This window comes from Sciurus vulgaris, assembly GCF_902686455.1.
Source record: "Sciurus vulgaris genome assembly, chromosome: 18".
NCBI lineage: Eukaryota > Metazoa > Chordata > Mammalia > Rodentia > Sciuridae > Sciurus > Sciurus vulgaris.
Genome location: NC_136479.1, coordinates 23,105,922 through 23,119,614, shown reverse-complemented (window position 1 = coordinate 23,119,614; position 13,693 = coordinate 23,105,922). Strand labels below are relative to the sequence as shown.

General features: G+C 39.5%; 1 pseudogene across 1 annotated transcript; it reads right to left on the bottom strand.

The window, feature by feature from the left end:
* Positions 1 to 9,956: 9,956 nt before the first annotated feature.
* Positions 9,957 to 10,503, bottom strand: LOC306649540 (eukaryotic translation initiation factor 5A-2-like; annotated as a pseudogene). The gene has a single exon. The product of its transcript is annotated as a eukaryotic translation initiation factor 5A-2-like (transcript).
* Between the last annotated feature and the right edge of the window lie 3,190 nt (positions 10,504 to 13,693).

Genomic DNA, 13,693 nt, shown 5'->3' with positions numbered 1-13,693 from the left:
AATGGGGATAAGGGAGAGGGGATGGGAATGGGAAAGACTGTAGAATGAATTGGACATAACTTTCCTATGTTCATATATGAGTACTTGATTAGTGTAACTGCACATCATGTACAACCACAAGAATGAGTACATATATACTTCATGTATGTATGATATGTAAAAATGCATTCTACTGTCATGTATAAAACAAACTTTAAAAATAATGTAGGGAAAAAGATGTTCAAAGAACAAAAGAAAGTCAAGAAAACAATGTATGATTACCCTATTATACATGTATGATTGCACAACTGGCATGACTCTGCAACATGTACAGCCAGAGGAATGAGAAGTTGTGCTCGATTTATGTAAAAGAAAGAAAGAAAACAATGTATGAACAAAATATAAATATTGAAAAAGAGATTAAAAAAGAAACCAAAAGGTACAATAACTGAAATGAAATGAAAAATCACTACAGAGAGTCAAAGGCAGATTTGAGAAAATAGATGAAAAAAAAAAAAAAGCAAATCTGAAATAGGAAAATGGAAATTAAGTCCAAAGCACAGAAAGGAAAATTAGATTGAAGAAAAGTGAATGTGTAAGGAAAGAACAGAATGCAGGAAATAAAGAAAAGACAGGCGACTTGTTTTAGTCAACTATTTCACTGCTGTGACTAAATGATCTGACCAGCACAATTATAGAGGAAGAAAAGTTTATTTGAGGGCTTATGGTTTAAGAGGTCTTAGTCCATAGAAGGCCAGCTCCATTCCTCAGGGCTCAAGGTAAGGCTGAGGTGAGAGAGGGTTGCAGAGGGAAGCAGCTTACATCACAGTGATCAGGAAGCAGAGACACTCCACTCTCCAGATAGAAAATATATACCCATAGCCATGCCCCAGTTTCCACCTCCTCCAACCACACCCTACCATTTCAATTAATCTGAAGGATTAATTCACTGATTGGGTTAAGACTCTTACAATACAATCATTTCTCCTCTGAACCTTCTTGCATTGTCTCACACATGAGCTTTTGGGAGACACTTCAAATCCAAACCATAACAGTAAGTAATCTAGAAGTGATTTAAAGTATATGGGATCTCCAAAAAATGTCACCAAAAAACTTCTAGAACTAATAAATGAATTCAGCAAAGTAGCAGAATATAAAATTACCCAAAAATCTAACATATTTCTATTCACAAGTGATAAATCCTCTGAAAGAGAAATTAGGAAAACTACCCCATTCACAATAACCTCAAAAAAATTAAATACTTGGGAATCAGTCTAACAAAAGAGGTGAAAGACCTCTACAATGACAACTACAGAACACTAAAGAAATTAAAGAAAACCTTAGAATATGGAAAGATCTCCCATGTTCTTGGATAGGCAGAATTAATGTTGTCAAAATGGCATTATACAGATGCAATGCAATTCCAACTAACATCCTAATGACATTCCTCATAGAAACTGAGAAAGCAATCATGAAATTCATTTGGAAAAATAAGAGACCCAAATTAGTCAAAGTAATTCTTAGCAGGAAGAGTGAAGCAGAAGGTATCAAAATACCAGAACTTAAACTATACTACAGAGAAATAGTAACAAAAATGACATTAGTATTGGCACCAAAATAGACAGGCAGATCAATGATACAGGATAGAAGATATGGAGACATACCCACATAAGTACAGTAACCTCATACTAGACAAAGGTGCCAAAACTTACAATGGAGAAAAGATAGCCTGTTCAACAAATGGTGCTGGGAAAACCGGAAATATGCAGTAAAATGAAATTAAAACCCTATCTCTCACCATCTACAAAACTCAACTCAAAATGGATCAAGGATCTAGGAATTAGACCTGAGACCCTTCATCAAATAGAAGAAACAATAGGCCCAAATCTCCATCACATTGGCTTAGGACCAGACTTCCTTAACAAGACTCCCAAAGTGCAAGAAATAAAAGCAAGAATCAATAAATGGGGATGGATTCAAACTATAAAGCTTTTTCTCAGCACAGGAAACAATCAATAATGTGAAGAGAGAGCCTACAGAGTAGAAAATCTTTTCCACACATACTTCAGATAGAGCACTAATCTCCAGAATTTATAAAGAACTCAAAAAACTTAACACCAAGAATACAAATAACCCAATCAATAAATGGGCTAAGAAACTAAATAGACACTTCACAGATGATTTACAAGCAATCCACAGATATATTAAAAAAGGTTCAATGTCTCTAGTAATAAAAGAAATGCAAATCAAAACTACCCTAAGATTTCATCTCACCCCAATTAAAATGGCTACTATCAAGAATACAAGCAACAACAGGTGTTGGTAAGGATGTGGAGAAAAAGGTACAATCGTACATTACTGATGGAATTGCAAATTGGTGCAGCCACTATGGAAAGCAGTATGGAGATTCCTTAGCAAACTTGGAATGAAACCACCATTTGACCCAGCTATCCCACTCCTTGGCCTATACCCAAAGGACTTAAAATCAGCATACTACAGTGACACAGTCATATCAATGTTTATAGCAACTCAATTCACAATAGCTAGATTGGTTCCACAATCTAGATGCCCTTCAACAGATAAATGAATAAGAAACTGTGGTATATATACAATGGAATATTATTAGGCCATAAAGAAGAATAAAACTATGACATTTGCAAGTAAATGAATGGAGTTGGAAAATATCAGGCTAAGTGAGATAAGCCAATCCCAAGCCAAATGTTTTCTCTGATAAGTGGATGATGATACATAATGGGGGGGAATAAGTGAAAAAATGGAGGAATGTTGGCTTGTGTAGAGGGAAAGGGGGGGATGGGAGGGGTGGGGGAAGGAAAGATGGTGGAATGAAACAAACATCATTACCCTATGTACATGTATGATCACATGAATGGTGTGACTCTACATCATGTACAACCAAAGAAATGAAAAGTTGTACTCCTTTTGTGTACAAGGAATCAAAATGCATTCTGCTGTCATGTATAACTAAATAGAACAAATAAAATAAATTAAATAAGATAAAATAAAAAATAAAGTATACAGGATTTCAATGGTGGAGCAAGCTCTTAGCATTCAAGAGGTCCTGGTTTTAATACCCAGCACCAAAATAAATGAATAACTAAAGGGAATGTGTGTCAGTTATATGCAAATACTCAGCCATAAGGAAGAACAAAATTATGCCATTTTCGGGGAAATCGGTAGATCTAGAGACTATTGTGAAATAAGCTAACCCCGAAAAACCAAAGGTCAAATGTTCTCTCTGATATGTGGATGCTAACACACAACAAGAGGGTGGGTAGGGAAGAATAGAAGTTCATTAGATTAAACAAAGGGGAATGAAGGGAAGGGAGGGGGATAAGAATAGGAAAGACAGTAAAATGAATCAACATAACTTTCCTATGTTCATAAATAAATACACAACCAGTGTAACTCCACATCATGTAAATCCACAAAGATGGGATCCTAATTAGAATAAGTTATATTCCATGATTCCAGGTATGTATATGACAAGATATACTCCACTGTCATGTATATCTAAAAAGAACAAATAAAAATTAAATTTTAAAAAACTGAAATACTGATCACTCTCAATCTTGCTCTACCTCAGCCTGACCAACCTGGGTATCAACCTATACCCAGAGTCAGCCAAAGCCTGAATGATTTGACCAGTAAAGATTAGTTTCTGTTTATTACTCACATGGCAAAAGTAAGAGAATACAAAGTTCTTATGGTTCATGTCTTGTACATCAAAAATGGTGTCACAGAAAAAAGGAGGTTATATTCTAGACACAGCTTAAGCTGATTTAGCCTGTAGCTCTGTTGTCAGGTGTTTAGGGGGACTATAAGGCAAAAAGCCTCGTACTTTGTCAAACCTGAGAAATGATAAGAAATTGCCTTCTGCCTCCCTCCTAAGGCAGGTAGGAAGGTGAGTGGGGGAATACCCCACAATAGTCACTGACAGGCCTCCTACTCTCTGTTCAGAGGGAATCATAAAATATTTCACCACAACTGAGATTATCTGTGATCCAAGCCTTGGCTAGTGTGGCCTGTGTAATGCATGCAAGCTCACTAGGGCACCATGGTGGAAATGTTCCCCTATATTCATTCTATCCAGGGCAACAGCATCCTTCTGGTTGCTCAGACCAAAGTCCTCAGGAACTCCCATGACTCTTCTCACCCACTCTCCTATTACCAAAATCATGGAATCCATCCTCATCCTGCCGGACTATTACAGAAGCCTCTTTCTGTGCCCCATTTCTTCTACACTAGCCTCCCTCCAGAGTCAGTTTTCAATACAAGAGCCAGAGGAATCCTTTTAAAATACAAGCCATCTCATTATGATCCTCTGCTCAAAACCTTGCAAAGTCTCAACTCCCTGAAAGTAAAAGCCAGTCCTGCTGGGCATGGTGGTACATGCCTATAATCCCAGATGCCCGAGAGGCTGAGGCAGGAGGATTCCAAGTTCAAGGTCAGCCTCAGTAACTAAACAAGGCCCTAAGCAACTAAGTGAGACCCTGTCTCAAAATTAAAAACAAAAGGGCTGGGGATGTGGCTCAGTGGTTAAGCTCCCCTGGGTTCAACCCGTAGGGCCAAAATAAGAAGCCAATGCTTTCTAAAACCTACAAGGTCGTATGTGGTGTGTCATCCCACGCCTCCACCCTTACCATTCTGAGCTCATCTCCTCTTCTCTATCCATTGTTCCTTCCGCTACCCTTGCTCTTCTTCAAACATGCAGACACTCCTCCATCATAAGGCCAATCACACTGGCTATTCCTTCAGACTGAACAATTCTTCCCCCAGATATTTGACTCACTCCCTCCCCTCCTTCAAATGAGTGAGTTTTATATCACATGACTCTCTATACACAACTTCAAAGATCATCTTTCTACATTTTTTATCTCAAAATTTTTTCAGCTTTGCTCTCAAGGGAAGGAAGGTATCATGGTCTCCTTCATCTCCCACTGCCTCACCTGGCTCCAAGATCATGGCTTCTCTCTTCCTAGTAAAATCTCCAAGACCCACTTTTCCAAATCTTTCCCCCTTGCCCACATGGACAAATTATCTCTATCTAAACTCTTCCAATTTGCATGATCAACCACACTCAAAAGAACTTACCACACGGGATCAACTCTCAAAGAAGGTTCTGGAAGTACTAATAACAACATTGGTTTTCCATCCATACTGCATGATCACTAACACTCAATTAAAAGTGGCACAACTTCATTCACCCTCAACCATCTGGTTAAACCTTTGGGGTATGAGGTCAAATAGAGGGTTAAAATCCTAGCTCTATAAGTATGTGACCTTGAGTAAGTTATTCTTGGACCTTATTGCCCTCATCTGGAAATTGAGGGTAGTAATACTATGAATATCTTGGTTGTTGTGACAATTAAATAATGAAATAGATGACAATGTAGATGTAATGAATGCTCAGTCCACGTTAGCTGTAATTATTCTACTAAGTCTTTAATCCATGTACATGTATGGGTAGCATAGATTCAAAAACACATAAAGGAAATATATATATTGGCTCAAAGTTACCAGTTGTTCAGGTAGAAGCATCCTACCCCACTCCACTGCTCCCTTAATTGTCTAATCAGGAAACAAATGCCGGAAAGAGGAAGAAACAGTTCTACCACAGGTTTGGTGCAAAGTTCAAGGGGTTCCATTAAGGTCACACTAAGAGTGTGGTTGGCTAGAGATCACTTTGGGGACAGAGAAGGCCATTTCACCATCCTTAAAACAGTTCCTCTTGCTTCCCACCCTTGAAAGTAGAAGTAGCTCAGGACCTGAACTGAACAGGGCAGGGAGATAAAACCAATTCCTTTAGTAGTACATGAAGGAAGTTGCACTAGTTGGGGATTTTATGTGTGTTCTTTTGCTTCTAGAGGTAAAAGGATGAATACAAATATCAAAAGGCAACAATCTCTTCGCAACTCTATAAGACAAATCATTTCTGAAGAATGTGTCAGATATGTCCCATGCGAGTTTGAGCCTGACCCAAGAAGTCACTGAATTATATTTTCCCCCCAATTATATTGACTATGCAAACAATATGATGGCAATATTTTAAAGAATAAGAAAAAACAATACACGGTCCCACCACATATCAGCTTTTCTGCACTAACTCCCAGGCAGATATAGTTACCAACTAGTCATGATGGAGTAGGTTAAACTCTGTATCATGGTTTTACCACATAACATTTTAACACAAACATATCTCATGTAGCTTTTATAAGTCATAATTGTAATTTTAATGGGCATAAAATATTCCCTTGATAATTTTTAGCATTTTACTACTTTAGGTAGTGCTGCACTAAATGATTTTCTATCTTTATAACTTTTTGCTTCTTTGGAATTTTTCCCTCCAGATGTTATTTTTTTAAATCAAAGACTGGAGCCAGGTATGTTGACCATTTCCTGTAGTTCCAGTGGCTTGTGGCTTGGTAGGATAATTACAAGTTCAAAGCCAGCCTCAGCAACCTAGCAAGGCTCTAAGCAACTTAGCAAGAACTTGTCTCAAAACACAAAAAGGGCTGCAGATGTGGCTCAATTGTTAAGCACCCCTGGATTCAATCCCCAGTACAATTAAAAAAAAAAAAAAAAAGTTTAAATGACATGGGCAAATTAAATGCACCATTGGGACCTTCCATTTTTACTATCAAATGACTTTCTAAATGGGTTGTTCAGCACGCATTTTATTTTTTTAACTGATTTTATTTTTATGTGGTTTTATTTTTATGAGGATTGAACCCAGAGCCTCATGCATGCCAGCAAGCTCCCTACCACTGAGCCACAAACCCAACCCCAATGCATTTTATTTAAGCCAACATTTACAGAGTGTGTTATAATTTTGAATCATTTCCTAAGTTTCATCTCAACTACCATGGCAGGTCGACATGACTTCCACTTCCTAGGGCAGATAACTTAATGGGTTAACTCCAATCTCTCTCCAATTGACTGGAAAAGCTACCTACATGTTTCTCAGCCAGCCCTTCAGCTGGGAGTGACCACATGGCCACATTGAGACATAAGGAAAAGTTCACAAGGGTTTCTGGGAAAGTGCAGATGGACAGTGAAGCTGACTCCTCCCCTCCCTGCACTTCCTGCCTAGAATGTGGAAATGATGCCTGAGGCAAACCAAGTTATGAAAGAACAAAGGTACCAGGAAGGGAATGTAGTCTATTCAAAGAATAGATCAGAGAGACCATGAGGGAGCCACACAGCCTCCGAGATGGAGGTGAAGAGTGAGAGAGAATGCTTTCCCACTTTAGTTCACCCACACACAACCTCATGCCTCAGCCGCCACAGATCTTCACACTATGCCCCCATTTTCTTGTAGAAATTTGGGACAAGTCTCTTTTCCTATCAACAATCAAATCTGCAAGGATTGTTTGCAGCTGTTCTCACAGTTTCTGTTCCATGGTGGTAGACTCAAAATCAAGACCAGTTAAGGATTTTGTTCTTCCCACATCAGACAGGGAGTCAGTTCACGCATGAGAAGTCATGTGATTGCTGTCTGAAACATCTGTGTTCTGCAGAACAGTGTGAGATCAAGCAGCCTATAGGGGAGTCAGTAAAACTGATACCAAAAGCTTGTTCCTTCTCCCCAGGGGGTACCAGGAAGGTTCTCCCATACACTATTTCTTTCTGGACTTAATTTAAGCCTGCTTCTAGCAGATAATCTTAATGAAGAAAGCAATTGGCAACACCTTATCCCACTGAAGGTCGGTTTCCTGGCATCATATAACCACCACCTTTTTGAAGGTATTATTTATCTTTTCTGTTTTCTCTATAGATTGGGGTCTCCAGGATGTGTGTAACTTCATCATCTATGTTTTACTCTCCTGTTGGGTCACTTTTGCAATGAAAGCTGGCCCATTGTCACTTTGCATGGAGGAAAGTGATCCTACATCTTGGAATTGGCTCCTTCAAAGGGGCTTTAGTTTTTTTGAAGCTTTTTCTGTTCTGGTGGGATACTAAAGAAGGTATCTACCAGTATAATCAAATATCTGAATTTTCCTATGGCACAGGGCATTTAGGTAAAATCTATTTGTCAATCATCAAATGTCTGCATTTATACATATTGTTTTCCTTTTACAGTAGGCTGCCTTCCAGTCCAGATGGTTTCAGGCACATAAGACTCAGTTGAGTCACCTACTGAATATTCTGTTGGAGGCATGGCCTTCACAAGGGGAGCTTGATGAAATTTACCGAGGCATTCTTCCCATATTCAGCACTTTTCTGTAGGTGTTTAATCAAGGTCAGACCATACTTCAGGCAGGAGGATGAGCTCGTGGGAATTTCATCTCCACTTAGTGGTGCTATCCCAGGAGTTGAAAAGAGCAATTACTGATAAATACCAACACTGACCTGTTTCTCATCCTCCTCAATATAAAAAGGTTTGCACTGGTCTCATTCAAGCTGAGAAATAGGGCCCTAATAAACAGTTTGCTCTTTGTGGTCCTTTTGGCTGCTCCATCAACAGCCTGATTTCTCCAGGCCACATAAGTATCAATCTTCTGATGGGACAGTGCATGATTGCCCCGTGCTTTGGTTTGGCACAGCCAATATTAATTCCAGCATTTCAAGGGCATATTTAATGTCCTTGATCTTAGCCATGAGCCTTCTTTCTTTCCAGATGGCTCCATGTATACATATCTCATGAAAGCATATCTTGAATCAGTATAAATGCTTACCTTCTTTCCTTTGGACAGTTTGAGAACTTTTGACAAAGCAATTAGTTCAGCTTTCTGAGCAAATGTTTTCAGCAATGAAGCCTTGGCTTCTAGTACCCTGACCACAACATCTCAGTCATCTGCTCACTGTTGTCCACAAGGCTGCTCCTGTCAGTGAAGAAGTCCCAGTCTGACTCTGTGAGAGGTTGATCAAGCAAATCCAACCTGCAAGGGTAAACAATCTCCAAGATCTCTGAGCAGTCATGTTGCATTGGTGCCTTATCATCTGCTGGCAACAGGGTCAATGGATTTAAAATGGACACAGTTCCAGGGTTGGCATTTGTCTAACAAAAATTTTAATGTCAAAAAATATTTCAAAGTGGTTGAAAAGAGCAATTACTGATAAATACCAACACTTATTCAACATGGTTGTTAAAAAAAGGCACTGCAGGGCTGGGGAGATAGCTCAGTTGGTAGAGTGCTTGCCTCTCAAGCATAAGGCCCTGGGTTCGATCCCCAGCACCACAAAAAAAAAAAAAAAAAAAAAAAAAAAAAAAAGGCACTGCATAGTATCCTGCAAAGCAGGTTAGTCCTTTCAGCCAGGGCATGAGAGAGACAAAAGTTAAAAGCAAAGATACAGCTAAAAAGCCACTTTCTGTTTTTTATGCTGATTACAAAGTTCTCAGGTCAAAATCCATAGTTTACCAACTTTCTTTGCCACTGTCCTTTTTTTCTTCTTTACAATCTGACTTGCTCCTGTTCACCCAATAGTTTAGTGTCCCTGTCAATGATAAGCAGGTACTAAAACCACCAAATAAGGCTATATGAAGTCTGCCAACAAAGTGGCAAAGAATGATATGACTGAGGTAATATACATTATCACACACAACCACCAAGGTAACCGACACTTCCTGATAATATGATTTTTGTTTAAGGATATTTGTTTGGCTGAAATGTAAAATTCCAATCTACAATCTATGATATTTAAGTCTGAGATCAATGCAAAACAATTTAACTTAAAGGTGGTACTTCGATACGACTAGATATTACATTATTTGATTTAAAACCTGGTGTATTAATCATTTTGTTAAAATTAAGGAACGATTTGCTCAGACAAATCATATCTGCTGAAGGTATCTTATTTATTTCTTGGACTCACATACTGAAAACTACAGAAATGTTATAGGAAAGACATAAAATTTATATAAAGGAAAATTATACGTCTTGGGTTTTTTTTTAAATACCAGCTGCCTGCAAAATGAACAAGCATAATTTCAAAACAGTTTTCAAAAATGAGGTTGTTTATGAAGGCCATAGTTTTTGTGACAACTTAGAACCAAACTTTAGATCTGCAGTTGATCCAAACCTAAACAGTTTGCTCATGTCTGATATTTCCATCTGTTTGCAGGGCTTTATAGCCATAGAATATTTTTCATTCATTGGACACATGACTGACACCTGTACATCTTCACCTGTATTGTACATTCCTTCTATTTCTTTGCTAGTTCACCTCCTGGCAGTTTAATATCCTCATGAACTTCACCAGTTTGTCAGTAGAGAAAAGTGACCATTCTGAATACATTGGTTATCATTTCTGTTAATATTTAGGACACCCATCTTGTGAATAGAAGGGCAGATATCTTCATTTTTTGCCTGTGAAAATATCAATTCCAATGAGGTGTACCTTGGTATGACCATGCTTTCCAGGTTTGGAAGTTGACATCTCCACTGTTTTTGCATGCTCATCCTTTGAATACCACAAAGTCATTTTTGCACAGGACTGAGCACTGCAGAGGATAGTATTGGAAGCCCCATCAACTCCAGTAGTGAAATCAGTTTCCTCCACCATGATGGGCTGAGAAAATGATAGTTTTCTGAGGGAATTTTCAGTGGGCACTGAGCACATTTTGCCTGTTCCTGTGTACCTGTGCCAGCTAAGGCAGTACCTGGAGCTTCAAGGTTGACATTTAGATTGTCTAATAGGATGGTCTGGAATCCTCCACCCTCCTAGCAGTCGGTTGATAGTCATCATTCTGTTTTAGTAGGACCAGGACCTGGTGAGGAGTAAATATAGTGATGAGTTTTCCTAGAATGAACTTCTCAGTTTTTTGTAGTAAATCACAAGTGGGAGCCATCACCCAAAGGTGAGGACAAGAGACATTTTTTTTGCCATGTGGTCAAACTGTTTTGACAAATAGGCTACTGGTCACCACATGTCTCCCAATGTCTGTAAGAGAACTTCAAGGGCTTTACCTTATCCCTCATGTACATATAGTCTGAACTTCTTTTTTAAGTCAGGCAGACTTATGACAGAGGCTGTCATGAGGCTCTGTTTTAACTTCTCAAGGCGACTTGGCCTTCTGGGGTCCAAATCAAAGATACTGTTAAGGTCTCCTACAAGGTTGGACACAAATATGGCAGAATCCATCCATTCCCAGGAACCATGTAACTGTCTCTCATCCCTGAGTTCTCTAAGGTTCAAGATAACCTGCTTTCAATCTGACATCAAACTTTGGCTGTCTTAGTTAATTCTGGAATCCCCATTAGGTGACATGTTGTTTACATATCTGATCCTTTTTAGTGGACATCTCATATCCATATGAGTAGTTGTGGGATCTACTCCATGACCTGTATGAGAACTAAGCAGAACTGAGCCATTTACCAGGAAAATCTGGTCTTAGGAACTCGTCAGTTATTAATAACTGATCGAGATTGCCTTAGTCAAGTGGTTACCTTGCATTAGCTCACTGCTGAAGTTCAAATGCAGGCCCTAGATGTGGGAATGACCCACTAGAGCCAAGTGGCTTGCTTAACTCCATCCCTTATCCTGCTTTTCATGAAGAAGCTTCTACCAACCCCTTTTGATCTATACCACTATAAATAAAGGAAGTGCAGGCTCCTTCCTTTGTTAGAGCCAGACTTTATGGACAGCTCAATCAGTTATGCCCCTGCTTCAAAGATAATTCTGTCCTCTGCTGTAATTCCTGATAAATAAATTTCACTAGCCTTTTATTTTGCAGCCTGCCCATCCCTTCTAAAGAACACTTTCCCTCGCCTGCATGGGACATGTGACAAGAAGTAGTAGTGTTTGAAAGGTAGTATTCATAGTTGGGACTGGCTATAAGCAGGTCACCTGCATATTGCAAAAGGGTTCTTTGATCCAACTATAATCTTCTCAGGTTTTTTGCTAGACTCTCATTATATAGAGTAGAAGTTTTAAATCTCTAAGGTAGGACAGTCCAGCAATACTGGGTAGTTACTCCTGTATAAAGGTCCTGTCACTCAAAAACAAACAGTAATTGGGAATTCCTTTCCAAAGAAATGCAAAAGAATGCACACTTTAAATCTAGCACTGTGAACCAGCCATAGTACCTGGCACTGCTGTCAGCAGGGTGCAATGATTTGGTACTGTGGACTGAATATACTAAATAATATTATTGATAGCTCTCAAGTTTTCCTTAAATTTATACTTATTAGTGTGAGGGTATTTTGTTGCTTTGTTTGTTTGTCCTATTGGTTTTGTTTTTTGTTTTTTTTGTTTTTTTTGTTTTAATAAGAAGGACTGGAGTATTATAGGGGATCTGGCAAAGCCAATTCAATCCATGTTTTAAAAATTTGCCCAGAAGAGGCTGGATCCTTATCAATGCCTCTCTCTAAGGGGGTTATTTTTCTTCCTGGGGCAGGTTATTCCCTCCTTAAATAAAATCTCATTTGGAATAATATCGATCACCCTTCCCAGGATTCCTTCAGCCCATACAGGCTTATTTACTTTTTTGTAGATCTCTAGAAAGCAAGCTGTTTTCTTCTCCTGGATGACAGTAAAAGATGGAACCAGAGAATTTTCTGGTGGCACTTGCAAATATAGTCGTTGCTTTTTCGGTGAAAAGGTTATCTGTGTATTTAACTAACACAAAAAAAAATCATCCAAGAAGAGGGATCAGACAATCTGGCATATACAAAAATCTCTGCCTTAATTTTCACTTTCCCAGGATGCATTCAAAGGGTTGGAGCACAGGATGGAGTTGAGCCTGACTTGTCACTCATCATTATCACAATGTCATCAACTTTCAGTTACCCACTGTCAGTTGTACCCAGGGGCTCCTGCTGGACCTTTTTCTTACAGTAGGCATATGAATTTTTGATGGAGGGAGGCCCTTCCTATCCTTTGAAATCCCTTTGCAGGAGATGTCAACAAAATATGAGTTCTGTTCCTCCTGGGTATTTATAACTTAAAGGCAGTATCAACTGTGAGGGATTTATGTCAGTTGCCCCTCCACTGACTGAAGTGTTTTTCTTGAATCAGGGCACTCTTTGAGATGAAGTTCACTTTGACCACATGGAGATTTTCAGGAGCCTCTCTCTGTAGAAACCAGTAGGGCCAAGCGGCAGGGGCCTACATACATGGGGACTCCAGAAGGCCCTTGTTTCTGCTTAGCAATGCGGGCAGCAGGCAGGGCTCCACCCAGAAGTGGCCACTGGCAGGCAAAAGAGCTCAGTGGTTTGGGGCACACGAGGTCGGGGAGCATGCATGGGAGGCCTTTCCTCTCCCTGTCTATCTCTGCCTCCCTCAGAGCAGCCAAGGCCTAGGGGCTTTTTCCCAGGTGCTGAGGCCAAACAAGTGGCTCCTTTTTATCTGCACCTGAAGGCAATCCCTGATGTCTGTGGTGCAGCTACAGCATAGCTCAAGAAATCCAGGGCCATTCGCTTTTCTGAGCTGAACCTTAGAACCATTAGATTATCCGACTTATCTTTCATAGTTGCTGTTTTTACAAGCAAAAGAGGCTGCAGTTTCTTTCTCTACTCTAGCTGTCCATTTTAAAGGCATAGCTGGGATTTTTTTTTTTCTTCCTGGACGCAGTTATTTATCCTGCCAATCCCCCCATGCATGTATGTTGAAGGGATGCCATCATAGCAAGAATTGCTCTGCCCCAGTGACGGTTGTCCTATTGGATCTTAAAAGGGGAACCTATGACCCAAGCCATGATCTAGCAGTGCTGACACCCATTATTATATCTTTTTTGGCACACACATGCATACGC